Consider the following 17,178-nt stretch of genomic DNA (forward strand, 5'->3'; position numbering starts at 1 on the left):
TACTATATGTTTAAATTGATGTACAACAAGTTTCTTTTAGAACTGAATTTACTTTAATGAAAAAAAAACCTGTCAAACGGCAAAAATGCAAAATGAAAAAATAATCCTCAGTCTTCCTCTGACGTGACCTGCCATGGCCTGTTTTTGTGCACGTCCTCATAAGGGAGCCTGGGAGGGACAAAAAAAAGAAAAGAAAAACAGGAAGCAAATTCACATCAAGTCATAAAGTAATCCAGGTTTACTTTGCTTAGTAGATGCATTTATATCACTTTTATAAATTGTAATCCCTGACACTTTACTGATAAACTAATCATAATCATTTATTATAAACTCAAGGTACATATAAAAACATGTATGAAGAAGTATGAGATATAGAAAGAAGTATGTAAAGTCAAATCCTCTCTTGTTGTGAACATATTACTTTTAAATGTGTATAAGTGACTTTATTGTGGTTTTACTGTCATGTGAAACAACCATATGACTTTTATAGACCAGTTAACTATGACACATACTCAGTAAGCACTGATCCTGGTGTGTGGGACAGGTGCACAGTATAATCACATGCTGTATTAACTTTAAGGGAGGGTGAACAGCAGTCATTGCTGATAGAGACGTTTACATATGACGGTGAGCAGTTAAATAAGAATTTATGGTGTAAAACAAATGAAATGAAGAGTTCAACATTTATAGTGAATGACACTTCATCTGCACCTGATTTTTCAGCTTCTTAAATGTAAATATGTTCTGGTTTCTTTGCTCCACATGAATCAGTTTGCTTTGTGGACACAACAAGACATTTGATAACATCATCATTTCCAAGTTTGGGAAACAAACCGATCAACATTTTTCAAAATGACCAGACAAGAACTTGATTAATCGAGAAAATTTTGAAAACAGTTGATTTGTTTGTTGCAAATCACGTTAAACTAAATCTGAATAGAACAGTTTCCCTTTTCTCGCATTGAGAACACTCTAGTACATCATTTATTTTTAAAACAAAATGATTTTATTTGTTTTTATTGATGGCTCTCAGGACATCAAGAGAGTTTTAACAATTAAAGTGAAACCAATTGCAAACTCAAGCTTTTTACACAGAAAGGCAAATATATGTCTGACATCCAGGCACATAATAACATGTTGTACTTTGCACTTTGCTGTGTACTTAAAATGTCAAAAATGTTATCAGCGGTGGTGAGGTGCTCGTATCAGTGCGTCCCTATAATAACTTTAGATTCAGGAGGATTTAAAGTAACTATGAGTGACTTTCAGGTTTATGCTCCCTGAGTGATTTCTCTAAATTATTAGTGTATTATTATTATTAATTATTATTAGTATATTTTATTTTATAGAAAAAAAAGAATCTATGTCTAATGTCACATTCTGTGATAGTGACACTGATACAGGGGACTGTAAACTGCTACTGCTGAGTTTCCCTTTGTGATTTATGCTGCTGCACGTGGTCCCTGTTCAGTAAACTAAGAAATGAAATGAATTGTATGGATTTATTATTATTATTATCTCTTGCACTGTTTCTTTATCGTAAACTCTGATATGTCCTCATTCACAAACTATTAATACGGTGTATTTTCTGCTCCTGACCAAAGAACCATAACCAGAGGAGATAATAGAATAGATAAGTGTTAGTTATGAATCATCTGTAAGTGATGGGTTTGCACTTACAGTGTTTGTGACAAACAGAATTAATTCAGTGACATTATGGCTCAGTTTTGCAATAAAAAGTTTGCCAATATAGGGAGATATTATTTTTTAATTTGTGTCTACATTTTTATTTTATTACATTACATTACAAAGTGACTTACAAGGGAATTGAGTACAACCTGCCAGGGGTGGAGTTGAACTTGCAATTATGAAGTCTTTTGCACACAGGGGTGGTTAGGGTGGTTAAGGTGGTTAAGACAGGGTACTGGTCTTAACCACTGAGCCACTCCAGTCTTCAGTGTTCTGACATAAGTTGACATTTTTATATTTTTATACATTATTATTATTATATATATATATGGTGGTTGGTGTTAACTCTCACTGATTGTTTGGTAAATAATCCTGTTCCCTCAGGTCATGCTGTTTTCCTGTCAGTTGAGACAATAGTTTTCTTTGCTCATCTTCAGTTGGTTATTTGCTGTTGTTTATTTACATTTCTTTTTTTAAGTTGTAGGATTAGAGTTGTTTTTCCCCCACAATATGAAGGAGCAGTAAGAAGTGTTTATAGAATAATATTTAAACAGGACCGTGACTGGGTTTGCTACTGTAACGGTAATCATGTGTGGCTTCCAGCTCAATTATTTATCAATCAATTATTAGTACAAGGAATTTTATATAAATGTCCACATTTGTCACTTCTTACTTAGATTTATTGTCATTGTAATGTCATTTAAACACGGGCGAATCACTTGTATTAAATCTGAGCCGTTGTAAATCAATCATTTATTCACCGTAAAATACTGTACAACAACATTATTCTATAAACTTATTTACATTTGACACTGTTTACCTTTTCACATCTGCCTCCATCTGCCCTAGGCATGTAAGCAGCTGCGCGGAAACATCGATCGTCCACGCTCGCCCGCCAAGCCTTGACGCTTCCGCTCCTCCTGCTCGGTCTCGACTGCTCTGGCCTTGGTGGATTCCAGCGTTTTTTCTTTAAGGAACTGGCTCGAGTGAGACAGTTGTCAACAGGCTGAGCAGCTCCAACTACTTGGTACGTGGAAGTGATAACGCTTCAACGGCACCGCACGCTCTCGCTTGGCCGGGGAAAAAGCCTCTGGAAGTGATAACGCTTCAACGGCACCGCACGCTCTCGCTTGGCCGGGGAAAAAGCCTCTCGCTCGGGTTCGCATGTTCGGTTTTGTTCGGCGTATGGAGACGAACATGAAGTCCTGCCCGCACGGTAAGCCCTCGTTGCCTGAGTTCGCCAAAGATTTCCAAACACATACTTGAATCATTGTGTTTCCTCTCCGTCGAGTTCTCTCGATAACGTCGAGTCCTTTTCGAGCTAATAAAGGTGTTGAAAGTGTGTCAGTAACTAACGCTGTTGTTAGCTCGCATCACAAGACGGGCTGGTTTCACTGGTCTGTGATGCTATTCAACTTTCATTATGTTAGCATAGCTCTTACAGTTACACGAACTACCACAGAAACAACTTTCACTTTTTATAAATGTGTATAAACACAGTCTACACTCAGTGAACACGTAACTCTGTCATTCATGGATCTGCTTAAAAGTAATATAAAAGAAATATTATTATCCCTCTATGTTGACACTCACTTCATTTCTCAGCTTTATAATCATAAAAATAACCTTGTCAAGAGCAGACATCACAAAGTGCTGCTCAAAGAAAAGACCAACAATAAACTATTCAAACCAACACAATGAAACAGGCAAGTCTGAACACATGGGTCTGAAGTGGTGATGAGCCGATACTAGTATCAGGTATCAGTATTGGTCATTGGTCCGATACTGGTCAGAATCACAGACGGTTAAAGATGAACAACCCGATACAATCCAAAATATCCTGTATATCACGTGCTTCTCTGTGCACAGACTGTCAAAAGGAAAATGAAATCATCATTTTAGCTGAATCATGCTGAGAGCTGCTTATTTCTTCTTCATGGGAGAAGAGTATTTGTAACACAGTTGGATAATTATGTCATTGAAATGGCTCAGATGTGCCATCTGAACAATGTCATATTCTAAATGACTCTAGAACGATTTTATATAAATATCTAATTGTGATTATTTTGACTGAAACTGCGATTGCGATAAGATTCACCACATGAGAGGGAATGGTCACTTTCATTTATGTTATTACTCTAATTTTCATTAGAATAATCTATTTAAAATAATTACTGTGAGCGATTAGTTTCCTCTACATGTTTCTTACATAAAGAGTTTTTAAGTGCTGCTGTAACACAACATTTTCCCAGTTTTTGGAATCAACAAAGTCCATCCATCAAGCTGCCTCTTCTGTTTCATTTAATATTATTGTGAATAGGTCAATCTGCTATTTCCTTTAAAATATAGAAAGATACATGAAACAGAAGAATAAAATATATAAATAATACTAAAAAAAAGTAAATAATAAGAGACGATATTAAAGAGTTCTACAAAGATAACGTGAATATAGAATAGAAAAAAATACACAGTTCTACAGAGAATAATGAGTTAAATATAAGAATACACCAAAATAAACCAGTTGACAATGTACATGGTGCAGATTGTGTAAGTTAATAAAGGTAAAACAGTAAAAGTACGACAGTGTAATTGAATAAACTAATCAACAACATTGATTATATACACAAACATGTATGTTGAGTTCATGAATTAAACAACTTCAATAAAAGGTTGGAAATAATTCCCAAATCAATCTCTGACAAAACAGCTGTTGTAGCCGACATGTTTGTATATGGACATAATGATTTTGCATTTTGCATGTGTTCTTAGAAGCTGCCTGAACAACATGCACATGTGAAACTTGACTCTTCAGTAAGCAGATGCGAGTCTCAGGCTGGATTGAATGGCACTGAGGATACAAGGTAAGCACTTTGCCAGTAAATTTAAACTCATTATTGATCCGTTTCCCGAGCTACAAACGACCTTAGTGAAAGCAAAGTCCACATAATCAGAGAGGGATGGGAGAGCGGCCGGGCTGGCAGACTCTGACTGACTGAGTGAGTCAGAGTGGAAGATGAAAACAAAAATACTTCCAAGGATCAAAGGAATGATGTGGGTTCTTTTGTTTCATACTGTACGTGGGGAAATGACAGATTAATGACATCTTCACCCTGTTTGCACCTGGTATTAACATCCATCCTGAGCGAGCTGATCACAAGTGGACCGTGCTAAATACACACCAAGTACGCCTTGAATGTGCCCTTGGATCTAATCACTAAAACCACATTTTGAGGTCGTTAGTGACGCATTTGGCCATATTCCAGAGCTGCATGAAGGCAATCCGTACTCGGGAAGCTTGTTTCCACGCAGCACCACTTCCACCGGTTCAGTTTGGTATGTTACACAGTTTTATGCATTTGGATTTTATGAAAATATGCCTGTTATCCACAAAGTGCAGTCCAGCTGGTCACGGGACACCCACGGTACACCCACGGTACACCCCAATCTGACCTGCATTTCCATTTATTTGCATTTATTGTTGGGCTCTGTGGTTTCGAGGTGGCGTGAACGTCACGCTGTTGGCTGACACAGCTTTTGCCATCCAGCCTGTACACTCACTGGTGGCTTTACTGTTGACGTACTCTGACCTGCTGTAGTTTCACAGTCATTTTACGTTTGAGTTATGTTTGAGTTATGTGTGGTCACCGCTACAATATCAGCGCTGATCAAGACTTTCTTTCCATACAGTTATGCAGATGCATAAACCTGACATTGTTATAGCTAATTAGCTCTAAAGAAACATGACCTCTGATTTGTGACTGTCTCTTGAAAGGTCCACAGACTTCAAGGCCTCGGGCCAGTTGAGAATCTTTTATTGGCGGATTTTCAAGTAAATGTAGACAAAGGCCTCCCATTGAACCAATGTGGAATCTTTGGAGAGAGTATGGCATCTATTGTACCGGGCCATTGTTCATTTATTTCCATATGTTTAACAAACTAGTTTCTAACCTAACTTGTGAAGATACCACTTCATCTGCTGCAGTTAGTGCTGTAAAGGAATTGTAAACGATGTCATTGGCTGGACAAACTGTGTGAAACATCTTTTTCTCCTTAATTGATCCCCTGAAGAGGACGTTTTTTTGTGTCGCAGCAGTGGAATAGTTAAATAGGTGAGACGATAAAATGCAAAACTATGCAAGAGACATATCATTTATAAAAAAACAGTAAATCATATTCTTGATTGTGACACATACAGTAAATACTGATACAGGTTTGTTTGTAATTTGGTTGAAATATCAGCTGAAGAAAACTGTAATCAGCTGGGCCTCAACTGCAAGGTGTTGTACAGGTTTCTTTGCACACAGGACCCCAAGGTATATTTGAAATGTTTAGTCACCTTCTTTGGAAGATTGCTTTGCATAATGTCATCCAACCAGTTTACTGCAGACTCTCTGTTTATTCTTTTCACTTTTGACATGTAGCTGTTGCTCATCACGTACATGCATTGTTTTAAACAGCAGCTGACCCCCCAGGAATGTGTACTTCAATGAAATGTTGGGGTCTTAGTCATGATGATGATGATGATGATGATGATGATTGATAGAGCACAAAATCTGCTGAAGCCATCATGTGCACTCCAAGACCTTTCATGTCCCAGTCGTACACATTACATTTGATTTCATTTTGCAATAGTATATATTTTTTCTGAAGTGAGCTTAAGTTTAAGATTCACTGTGTAGTTAATTCAAAAGGTGGAGCATCACTACACCATCTCGTCCAGTTATGAAAGGCCCACTGTGTTGGATGTAGGGGTCATGGGGTCACATTGCAACCAACTGAATCCCATTATAACATCGTAGACTCCAAGGAAGTGAAAGGTAATGACAACACAGCAGCCTTTAATTCTCTGGTGATTGAAAACATAAGGAAACATAGTTTTCTTTTTTTTTTTTAAAGATCACCTTAAATTCTTCAAAGTAGACTTTTACTAAAAAACTTAAAGTAAAGGGTTAGGGTTAGGGTTAGTTTTTACAAAAAAAAAGGAAACAGAACTATCAAAGGTATTTGTTACTTCTGAGAACTTTGATCTCATGTAGTAGAACATGGCTTTGAACATTGCTATTTCTCTAGTTATTGAATTTTTTTGCAATATTTGTCTTGAATACATCCAGACTACTAATCTTAAATGTGAAAATGTGGTTCTTAAACATATGGAGTTGGCTATGCAAGAGGCTAAATCTGCATGGATAATGTCTGCATATTAAATAATCTCAAGAATAGCATAAATGAATGTAATGAAATCTTAAAACCAACATCTGCTGGTCTACCAATAGGAATAGTCCGTCTGTACCCAAAGCTTGATGTACATAAGAAGTAACTGCAAACACAAGCTCAGACCATAATTTATGATTTTATAATGATTAACACAAAATAAGGGAGTGAATTTTTTGGTCTCTAGAAAGTACCGTCACCAGTCACTGCACATTTTAAGGCTGAATGAGCTGAATCACAGGAAGTGAAGCAATAAAGATAAAAATTCAGATTTTTGCATAATGCATAAACATTGATTTAGTTCTGGTTCGTCTCGGCAGTATTTCAGTATTGCAGGATGAAAGTCGCTTTTACCTGTGTTTACCTGACATATGTCACAGATAAGACAGCAGTGTTGCACCGTGTGAGCTTAGCTGCCTGCCATGTTAGAAAGGATGCGTGAGACGGCGTCGTCACGGTGTTGGAGAAAAACAACGCAGACCTCTCACACCTGTGAGAGACAGAAGGAGGTTTAAGGTTTGAGCAGCAGGTGCAGTGATGGGGGATGTCACACTTCAGCAGCACTGGCAGCGTATCAGAATCATTTGGAGAGGATTCGTCCTCCGTTTCCTGTCAGTGACAGTAGGTTAAAAATAAACGTGTGTGTGTGTGTGTGTGTGTGTACTCGTCCTCCACTGCTAAATGTTAACTGTTAAGAAACTAAATGACTTTCACTGTTTGCTTCAAATGCTTAATCTTTAACTGACTGATCACAATAGTAATGAATAGTTTGAGATAAAGATGGAGTGTTTTTGCCATTGAGCAATGCAGTAAAACAGGTAGTGGGAGTGCTGGTGATTGTTTCCCCCATATTATAATCATCAAATGTCATATTCACCTCAGGACAACAAACTTGTGCTGCTCATCATTCTCGGTGTAGGAGTTTCCTGACTCCCCTGTAGACTTGACACCTGTTCATAGCTCTGAGTCATTCCAGATCTCACCAGGTCTAAACTATTTTTATAAAACCATTCATTGTTTCACCAAGATCTTGTTTTTATGATGGTTAAGAGTTTTTTGGTTTTAAGAGTTGCACCACTGAGCAAAGTCTTTTCAGTGGGGTCAAGGTCTGGACTCTGGTGAAAATGTCCATGTGTGAAAATGAGTCACACTCCCTGAATTATCCAATCACAGAATGAGCCCTGATGAAGTCTGGCATTGTCATCTTGCAGTAGGCCTGAGAAACCTGCTCATTCACTATATTTAGGTAGTTCACTGACCTCATGGAACATTGCTGCACATAGACCAACTGAAGCAATCCAAGGTTTTAGAAAAGTCACCAAAGGCTTGTTTAGTAGTCACTAGTAAGACTTTGTTTGCTTGGTCAGTGTTTTACAATTGCCCAGTTTCCTCTTTGCCAGTTGATGGGAGTAGTGATGCAACAATATCAAAAAGTCATGATATGATAACATTGCAGTAACACGTCCATGGTATGTGGGGCTGCAACTAACGATTATTTTCATAATCGATTAATCTGTCGATTATTTTCTCGATGAATCTATTGGTGTTCAGAATATCAGAAAACCGTAAAAAAAGTTTGATCAGTGTTCGTCAAAACCTGGAAATGATGATGATCTCAAATGTCTTGTTTTGACCACAAACCAAAATGATTGACTTTTAATGATTTCTTTGTACTCCAGAGCAAAGAAATGAAGAAAATATTCACATTTAAGAAGCTTAAACAATCGGAAATCTTGTTTTAACCATGAAGAAAGCTTCAAACTGATTATTCTTTATTATTATTTATAATCGATTCATGGTTTCAGCTGTAATGGTATGACATTTGTTGTGATAGTAATGTAGCTCAATGTAGCTGGTTTCATAATTGTGATGCACTGTGATTGCCTGAGGCTCTGTGTAACTTTTTGTCTGTTTGTAGAGAGCTCATAATAGTTTGACTTAAGTCCCTGAAGACATTTTAAGCTTGCACTCAAGTTTTTTTTTTTTTACTAACCCGTTCAGTCGTTTGCTCTCCACTATTAAAAAAATGGTCCTAATATTTCTCTATGAAAGTGAGCTTTTAAACGTCTTTTGGTTTTAGTGGAGGTTTTTTTTTTCCTCATGCCATCTCACAGTTTTTGAGGGTGAGGTTTTTCCAAGTGGGTTCTTGAATAACTAGTAATACCCAACATGTAAGGCATGTATAATTCTGTGATTATATATGTATTGTACAATTATACAATAATAATGTTCCTTTCCTAATTGTTCATCGGGTTACCTGACAGGTTTCAAACTTGGCAGGTGACGTACAATGAGGCCGTGCAGTGTGTGCAGTGTTGAAATGCAGCAGGTTTATTGCTAGAGGAGCCGTGTCATCATCTTTTCTTGTTATAATAGACAGATGCTGCTGCTGCAGTCTTACTGGTCAAAGCCCTGAAATAATGACCATCACAGAGGCATGAGGAGCACAGTGATTCCAGGCTGCTTTCAGGTGCTGTCTGCCCGCCCTGTGCACTCACTGACAGTGCCATTCATCTCACTGCTGTCACAATAATCATTTATCACCAGGAGATGGAGACGAGGTGGGAGGTGGGAAGGTGTGTAATTATAGCCTGCCTATAAATATGACTTCAGAGTTTCTCACTTGAAACTGCATCATTCACAAAGCTACAGCACAGTCACAAGCAGCATTCTGTGGCAGAGCGATGGGATCACAGATGAATTAGCGTCAGTGCTTTGATTTTCTGTTTGAAATGTGACCCTGGGGAAGATTGAGCTTGTCGACTATTAGATTAAAGCCACTTTTCAGATTTCAAGCAGCCATTTACCATGTCCTGCTGATTAGTCTGCAAAACAATAATTTAACACAGGCTCTTTCAGTCTGCTATGAGCTGCTCTCACACCGAACAATAACATTAGTGTTTGGCTGAGGCTACAGCCATGCTACTCCATTTATGTTTAAAAACCAGGATACATCTGCTCTGAGACGCTACAATCACCGTCTATTCTCTGTCATGGATTTGTGGAAAGTAATCTATGTAGTTTGCTGATTTTGAACATGGACTGGAAACTATTTGGGGAAACATAAGAATCTTTGTTGAAGCCAAGCAGGAAGTTGGTTTCTTGGGTTCAACCAGAACCAGAGGGTTGATGGCTGCCCCAAAGGTCTCTGCCATTCATCTCAATACTGCGGCACATTCACATTGGTTAGAAGGCTGAGGTTGACTGTGACTGTTGATAAGATGCATTAAGCCTTTCACACTGGTGTCAGGAGTGAATACAGTTTAGATGCCAACTGATTATTCTTATCAGTTTTCCTCAGAAATATAAACCACAGCTGAAATGAGAACTACGTCAAGGCCTTTTGAAAAGGTTTTTCTGGTTAAATTGTCTGCAGAGCATGATTACATGCATGCTGACGGCGTTTGCACCTTGTTTTTTTTATAGGAAGGACCACAAATAGGACGAGCTGCTACACGATAACTAAATAGCAACGGAAGGAAGACTACTAGTTAACTTGTTTGGTTATTAGGAGACGGTTAGAAGGATGGATGGCGTAGGTGATGCATCTCAAGGCTGAGAGGGTCTGCTGTAGTTGGAGGAGAAAGACAGAACTCGGCTTGAGTCGTGTCACAGTTTTGTCGCCACTGCAGTCAAGGAGTTCATCCAAAAAGGCCGATAGAAATGTTATAGACCAAATGATTTCCTCGTTAATTCATGAAAATAATAGACAAATTAATCAATTATGAAAATAATAATTAGTGGTGTGATGGTATTGAATGTTGCTAAATGGAGTTTTAACATGCTTCGAAATAGAGTACTTACTTTTTTGTTTTTATCTACCAGAACAGGTAGTAAGGTTTTGTCCGTCTCTCTTCTAATTGGCTTAACAAGGCGTTCGTTATGTTTGACAGCAGTTTTCATACAGACGAGGATGGTTTCGAGAACTTTTTTAAAACTGTGTATTTCAAAAATCCTGTTTTGTCAGTTGAGTTTGGTCGTCTCTGTTGTGATTGGAAGAGGAAGGCTTCGAGACCGTTGATATCCACACTGATCTCACTGCCTAACATTTCAGTCCCTGCCTGTCACACCAGTTTGTCAGCATTTTTGAGAACAGTCCCACTTCTGTTTGGCTGCTGTTGTTTGTTTGTCCCTGAACCTGAAATCTGAAAGCATTTACCAGCTCACCACATACCACACACCTTGGCCTCTATTAATTCACTTAGCCACACCCAGTACAAGCATATTTTTCCACTTACATGAATATTACATTACAATATGACATTAACGCTGGGGTCAAGATTGAAGAAACTTGTCAGCTGAGGTTGTCATTCTGTCAGATTAGGGATTATAGTCATACATTCTTGCAATGTTGTAACCAAGAGACAATCACAATATTTGCAGTCTTTTATGATGTGTGTGTCACTTGAGGAGACACCTCAAAGGCAGGATCATTTTTGTTGCCATAGCTTGACGAATCTTCTTCTGTTACAAAATGTCCACCTTGCAACACCAACAACATTCCAGTTTTTTGCTGTGTTTGCAGTTTTGCACGGCCTCATCTCTTCTGGCACAACACTGTCAACTGTGCTCCTATTGGTCAATGTCACAGAGATGGTGAAACCTGTAAAACCATGTCAGATTAAAAAAACAAAACCATCTTTGTGATAGGATGTCATTAGATGTCCCATGCGTGCCATTCATCCATCATGAGATGTCACAGAAGATGAAAAGATTGATGGCTGTGGTCATTAACAGGTGGACCCCAGGTCTCACATGCTGTCCATTCAGGACCCAGACCTCCATCACATTTGTATTGTAACTTGCACAGGTTTAGCAGACACACTGCATGTCACAACTTAAAGAAGAACAGACGGATAAATCAGAGCAAAGTAACTTCTCGTTACATGATCATCCAACATAAACAGACATTCAACACAAAACTAGAGACACTTCATTCTAATTCTTTTCTAATTTCTTAATTCTATTCTGACTCAACATGAGACGAGTATTTTGTTTTTATCAGTTATTTCTAAGCTCTTTAGTTCAATGTGAACATGGACAAAAAACATTGTCAAAATATACAGTCGTTTCATTGTAAGTAGTTTTTATAGCACCTGTAATTTCAATAAAATCGCAATATGGCTTACTGCAATTGTCACATGGCACGAGGCACAATATTTGTATTGTGTATTTGGATTAAATGTTGTCCTGACCTACACGTTGTATTCTGCAGACAGAAGAAAACAGCTTTGTTTCGCACACATTAGCACACACAGTAGTCTTTATGTAAATGATGTCAAAATGACAATTCCCTCTAATATCGCAAATCATACTGCAATCACAGTTCCAGTCAAAATAATCGCAATTAGTTTCAGAATCGTGAGGCCCTGTTGATATCAACTCAAAATACTTTACACTACAGTTTTGCCATTCACTCTTTCACACACACACACACATGCACATCTGTCACACCCATTCACACAGTGTCTCGCCCAACGACCTGCTCTACCGCTGAACCACAGCCAGTTTTGTTAACTACACGCAGATGCTGATGGACATAAATGATGTGTTGCACTGAAACTAAATTGTATTGGACAATGTGGTGTTGTAGACCTTAGCTTGCAGAAATCTAACTGTGCTCTGAATAAATAAATGGATAACCAATGCCCTATCTTCCCAGTTGGGCTGATATGATGCACTCTGACCCCAGACTGTTCTCTGGAAATGTATACATCAATGCTTAGCTCTCATTTCTCCCTGAAGATTTACTCCTAAACGATGGTTCATGTTATGTGTGCACAGCTCTGTAAACTGCCGTTGCTTATGGGGCTGTTAACCGTGAACTGTCACTGTAGCTGCAATGTTGGTGGGGGCATTAATGTGGGAACTGGGCTGTGAGACACTTTAGCAAGTCATTAGGTAACCTGTCAATGTAAGAGCAGGAAAAGCCATTACGGCTGCAAACAAACAGCAGGGTTTGAAGTGGGACTCCTAATCTCTTACTAGGCAACGTGGTTCAGGAAGCGTGGCATGGGATTTCATTGCCTTCCACAAGAGACTGAATTAATGTTGGCAAGTATTTTAATGACCAATTTCCCTTGTATCTTAATCTTTGTCCCTTAGCAAGCTTCCTTTTAATGCTTCTGATGTCATTTGAAACATTAGTGTATGATATTTGAGATGCTCTGTGGGGCTTTGGCACGTGGTTGTGTGTTGGCAGAAAACAGTGGTCACAATGAACAGAAAATACCGTTGGCATGCGATCCCTGAGCTGCAAACACTGCAAACACTGGAGTGTGATTTGCTGATATTTTTGACCCACGTGCATTTAATGTAGATGGTAGAGACACGACTGTGGGGGGAATAGTTCATATTTGTGAATGTTATCAAAAATTAAAAAATGGGAAGGCAGTGAGAAAAAAAATCTCAAATAGACACTTTTAACATCTGGAAAATCGAAAAAAAAAAAAAAGGATGATATTGAAGACGACTGGTGCCAGTATTTCCAGGTGCCACTTTGTTTCCTATCGTATCGTATAGTGTGTGTGTTATGATTCTAACAGCAACCTTGGATAATTGTAACGGCTTAAAGGGGTTTAGAAACAAGTGACTAATTGTTTCAGTTAAGGGCAAAATCATGTGAGGGAGACTGAAGCAACCTCTCACCGTAGGGTACACTCTGACTGATTCAAGTAAAAGGGAAGCATTCTGCATAGGGCATGTGAGGACACTGAAGACTTTGGGTGAACTGTAAAACTGCTTTGCACACACACACACACACACGTGCTTTCTTATTTTTTCATTTTCATTTATTTATCTTCATGATCAAATGTTGTGTATATGAATGTTATTGCTCTCCAACAAATTTCCCCACGGGGATAAATAATTGTATGGTATTGTCAAGCCTTCAGTCATATTCATCCATTCATTCATTCATCGTCAGTTTGGTTAGCATGTAACCGGCCATCAGGGGACAACCATGACATTTTGGTTTCATGTCCTCCATCTTAATGTCCAGTCAATAGTCTTGCCAAACTACTCACTTCCCTAGTGTGTAATAAGGAAGAGGTGAAATGTCTTCATGACTCATTACAAGGAATTAGGCTTTTCTTTTTCTGACAGTCACGTCTTTGGTTTAAAAAAAAAAGTCCTCACAAAGTTCAGTTTGGGGCGTGAGGTAATCAAGAAGACCATCCTACTGTGGAACAGCCTCAGAACACAAAGTATTTAAACGGCACTGTAAATATATTAATCCTGCATGTAAATATAATATGTATATTATTATATTATATCATATTATATCATATCATCATATCATATCATATCATATCATATCATATATTATATTAATTTAATATAATATAAAACAGCCTATTCTTGGGCACACCTGCGATACTTTTAAGGTCCACCACTCAGCTGGGACCCACACTTTGGCAAACACTGGTCTATATAATGTGACTTATTAAACACTGTAAATTCCAGCTACTTCCAGCTTTTATTTATTTGTCTATATTTAGCTGCCTCTGCCACAGTTAGAGACTTTCTTAAATTTCTTATGATGACGTTGTGAATTCCCCAGAGAACTCATGTGGACTCTTGAGTTTAGAGGTCAAAGAGCAAGAGGTCATCCAGGTGACAAAAATGACGACTGAACTACTAACTAATCAGTCAGAATGTATTATTTCTGTCTTTGAACTTCTTCTTCTTCTTCTTCTGAACACTTAATATTTAGTGAAATGTCAGTTAGTTTATTTAACCTTTATACCTTTACACTGGGGCCACACGGTGGTGTAGTGGTTAGCACTCTCGCCTTGCAGCGAGAAGACCCGGGTTCGAGCCCCGGTTGGAACAAGGGCCTTTCTGCATGGAGTTTGCATGTTCTCCCCGTGTGTGTGTGGGTTCTCTCCGGGTTCTCCGGCTTCCTCCCACAGTCCAAAAACATGCAATGTGGGGATAGGTAAATTGGACACTCTAAATTGACCATAGGAGTGAGTGTGAGAGTGAATGGTTGTTTGTCTCTATCTGTGTGTGTGGCCCTGCGATGGACTGGCGAACTGTCCAGGGTGTACCCCGCCTATTGCCCGATGTAGCTGAGATTGGCACAGCACCCCCCGCGACCCTCTGGCAGAGGATAAAGCGGTAGATGATGACTGACTGACTGACCTTTACACTGCACTACATTATGTTGAAAGATGCTCTGGCTACTTGACATTGCTGAAGAACTAAACAGTTTGCTTTGTAACGAGTGTTCAGATCCTTGTAAAAATAAAAAGACACTGCAGAGATCCTTAGATTAATAAGTAATAGGTTTCTGTGTGCTTGTTTTGTTGACTGCTAAACGGCTCAGAAAACGATAATGAGGGAACAAAGGTCAGCACAGTAGGTCAGTTTGCTTTCAAAGCAACTCATTAGTACAAGGATCGCTGTCGGGGAGCCAAGAGGACCCACTGGTTCTGATCCAAAGCTTGAGAGTAAAACATGTAACCCACATGCTGTATCCTATGCTGCAGTTTTAACACTCTTTCACTAAAAATTATGCTTAATTCAACATTTTAATTCGTGCCGCCTCATTTTATTGGGACTGATTAGTCTTTTCATCTTTTTCTTTTTGCTATTTAGCTTTCACTCACACTTTTCTCCATGTATGAAAGCCAAATCTTGGCGTGCACGCCAGGACATGGGGATATTGCAATATGACATGGTTCCAGAGTCTCTGTCCACGAAGAGTCCAGTCCAGTGGCTGAAAGTATGTTTTCAGGAAGTAGCAAGACGTATGAAACGTGGTGGGAAAGTGTATCATGCTAAGCCACACAGTTTTATTAGGACATTTCATCAAGGATCCGGGTCTGTATAGTCGGGGTTTATATACAATAAGATGCATCAAAAATAGACCTGGTGAACATTAAATGAATCATAGCTCAGGCTGTGTTAAACTTATCTTCATGGCAATTTGTATGCAAAGCTTAGACTGATTCTCTCTGATGGTGACATGCATGGGATGTGGTGTGTGCGGGACCGCTCAGTGCTGCTTATATTTTTCTTTAAAAAAAACTGTTTTTCTGTCCTTTATTTGCCAAGCATCTCACCAGGGGTTGTGGGTGCCTTGAGCACTTTATGGATGTTGATGTTTAAGGAGGGGAAAGTGCTGTTAAGTCACCTCCCCACCCATCCTAATGTAATGTAAATAAAAGGTTTGTTTGTCCGTAAGAAAACGCCACAGAGCTCCTTAAAGAAGGTTATGATGTGAAGTTCTGAGATGTTCCCATTTGTTGTGTTGTATCTGTACCATACCCATACCAGAACATATGACACTGAGTACGGGGAAAAATACTGATGTGACATTTACAACAATATTAGAGCTGAAACAATGAATTGATTCATTCATTATTAATCAATTACTAAATTAATCGACAACTATTTTGATGATCAATTAATCGGTTTGAAGCTTTTTTCGAGATTAAAACAAGATTTACGATTGTTCTTAAATGTGAATATTTTCTTCATTTCTTTGCTCCACATAACAAAGAAATCATTAAAAGTGAATCATTTTGGTTTGTGGACAAAACAAGACATTTGACAACATCATCATTTCCAGGTTTGACAAACACGATCACCAATTTTAAAGGTTTTCTGACATTTTCTGGGCCTAACGATTAATTGATTAATCGAGAAAATAATCGACAGATTATTCGATTATGAAAATAAGGGTTAGTTACCATCAAGGCAACGCATCGTGAGCTTGTGTTATCTATATGACGGTGGCAAATATTTACATTTGAATAAAAAACAATATGCCATTCTAAGGCAATCAAACTGCCACAAGCAGGAATTAATAGTAGAATAATTATTAATAATTATGGTCAGTTGTCCGACTCTTAATACTTTTTAGGTACATGTTGTATTTGTCAGGTAGACGGATATCACCGTGTATTGCTTTATGTTAGTCTTGCAGTTTATCCTTTATCACAGAGTCATGTGACATGCTGGCTCATGTTTCATGTACCATAAAGTGCTGAGTTTCTCTTTTTTTCATTTGTTTGTTGAAAACCCAGTACTTGAATGATTTTTACAGCCATGATAGCTGCTCAGGTCAGTCACATGGGTGTAAAAGCTGCGAGTGTCAGCTGCTTGATGCAGCAGAAGAGAGGTGTGAACACATGTGTAAAATGTGCAAAGCACCAGTGGTAATGAGCCCGGCTCGCTGCTGTAATTATCTTCATCAGCATCAATCCAAGGAGGAGGCCAGAGAATAGAACACACAGGGAACGTACACTGTCAATGACACACTCCTGGAGA

The 17,178-nt window shown here is 38.6% G+C and overlaps 1 protein-coding gene across 4 annotated transcripts in view; it reads left to right on the forward strand.

Moving 5' to 3' along the window:
* The first annotated feature begins 2,713 nt into the window (after positions 1–2,713).
* The window catches only part of LOC131466820 (testis-expressed protein 2-like), a 33,910-nt gene continuing 19,445 nt past the window's right edge, over positions 2,714–17,178 (forward strand). The window contains exons 1-2 of one of the 4 annotated variants that reach the window (XM_058640308.1): positions 2,714–2,905; positions 4,459–4,550. The gene's annotated coding sequence lies outside the window, so the exon portion shown is untranslated. Of the gene's footprint in view, positions 2,906–4,458; positions 4,551–4,804; positions 5,023–17,178 lie in introns of those variants that run through there. The other 3 variants (XM_058640305.1, XM_058640306.1, XM_058640307.1) reach the window with 3 other exon arrangements.

Source organism: Solea solea, chromosome 10, assembly GCF_958295425.1.
Source record: "Solea solea chromosome 10, fSolSol10.1, whole genome shotgun sequence".
NCBI classification, from domain to species: domain Eukaryota; kingdom Metazoa; phylum Chordata; class Actinopteri; order Pleuronectiformes; family Soleidae; genus Solea; species Solea solea.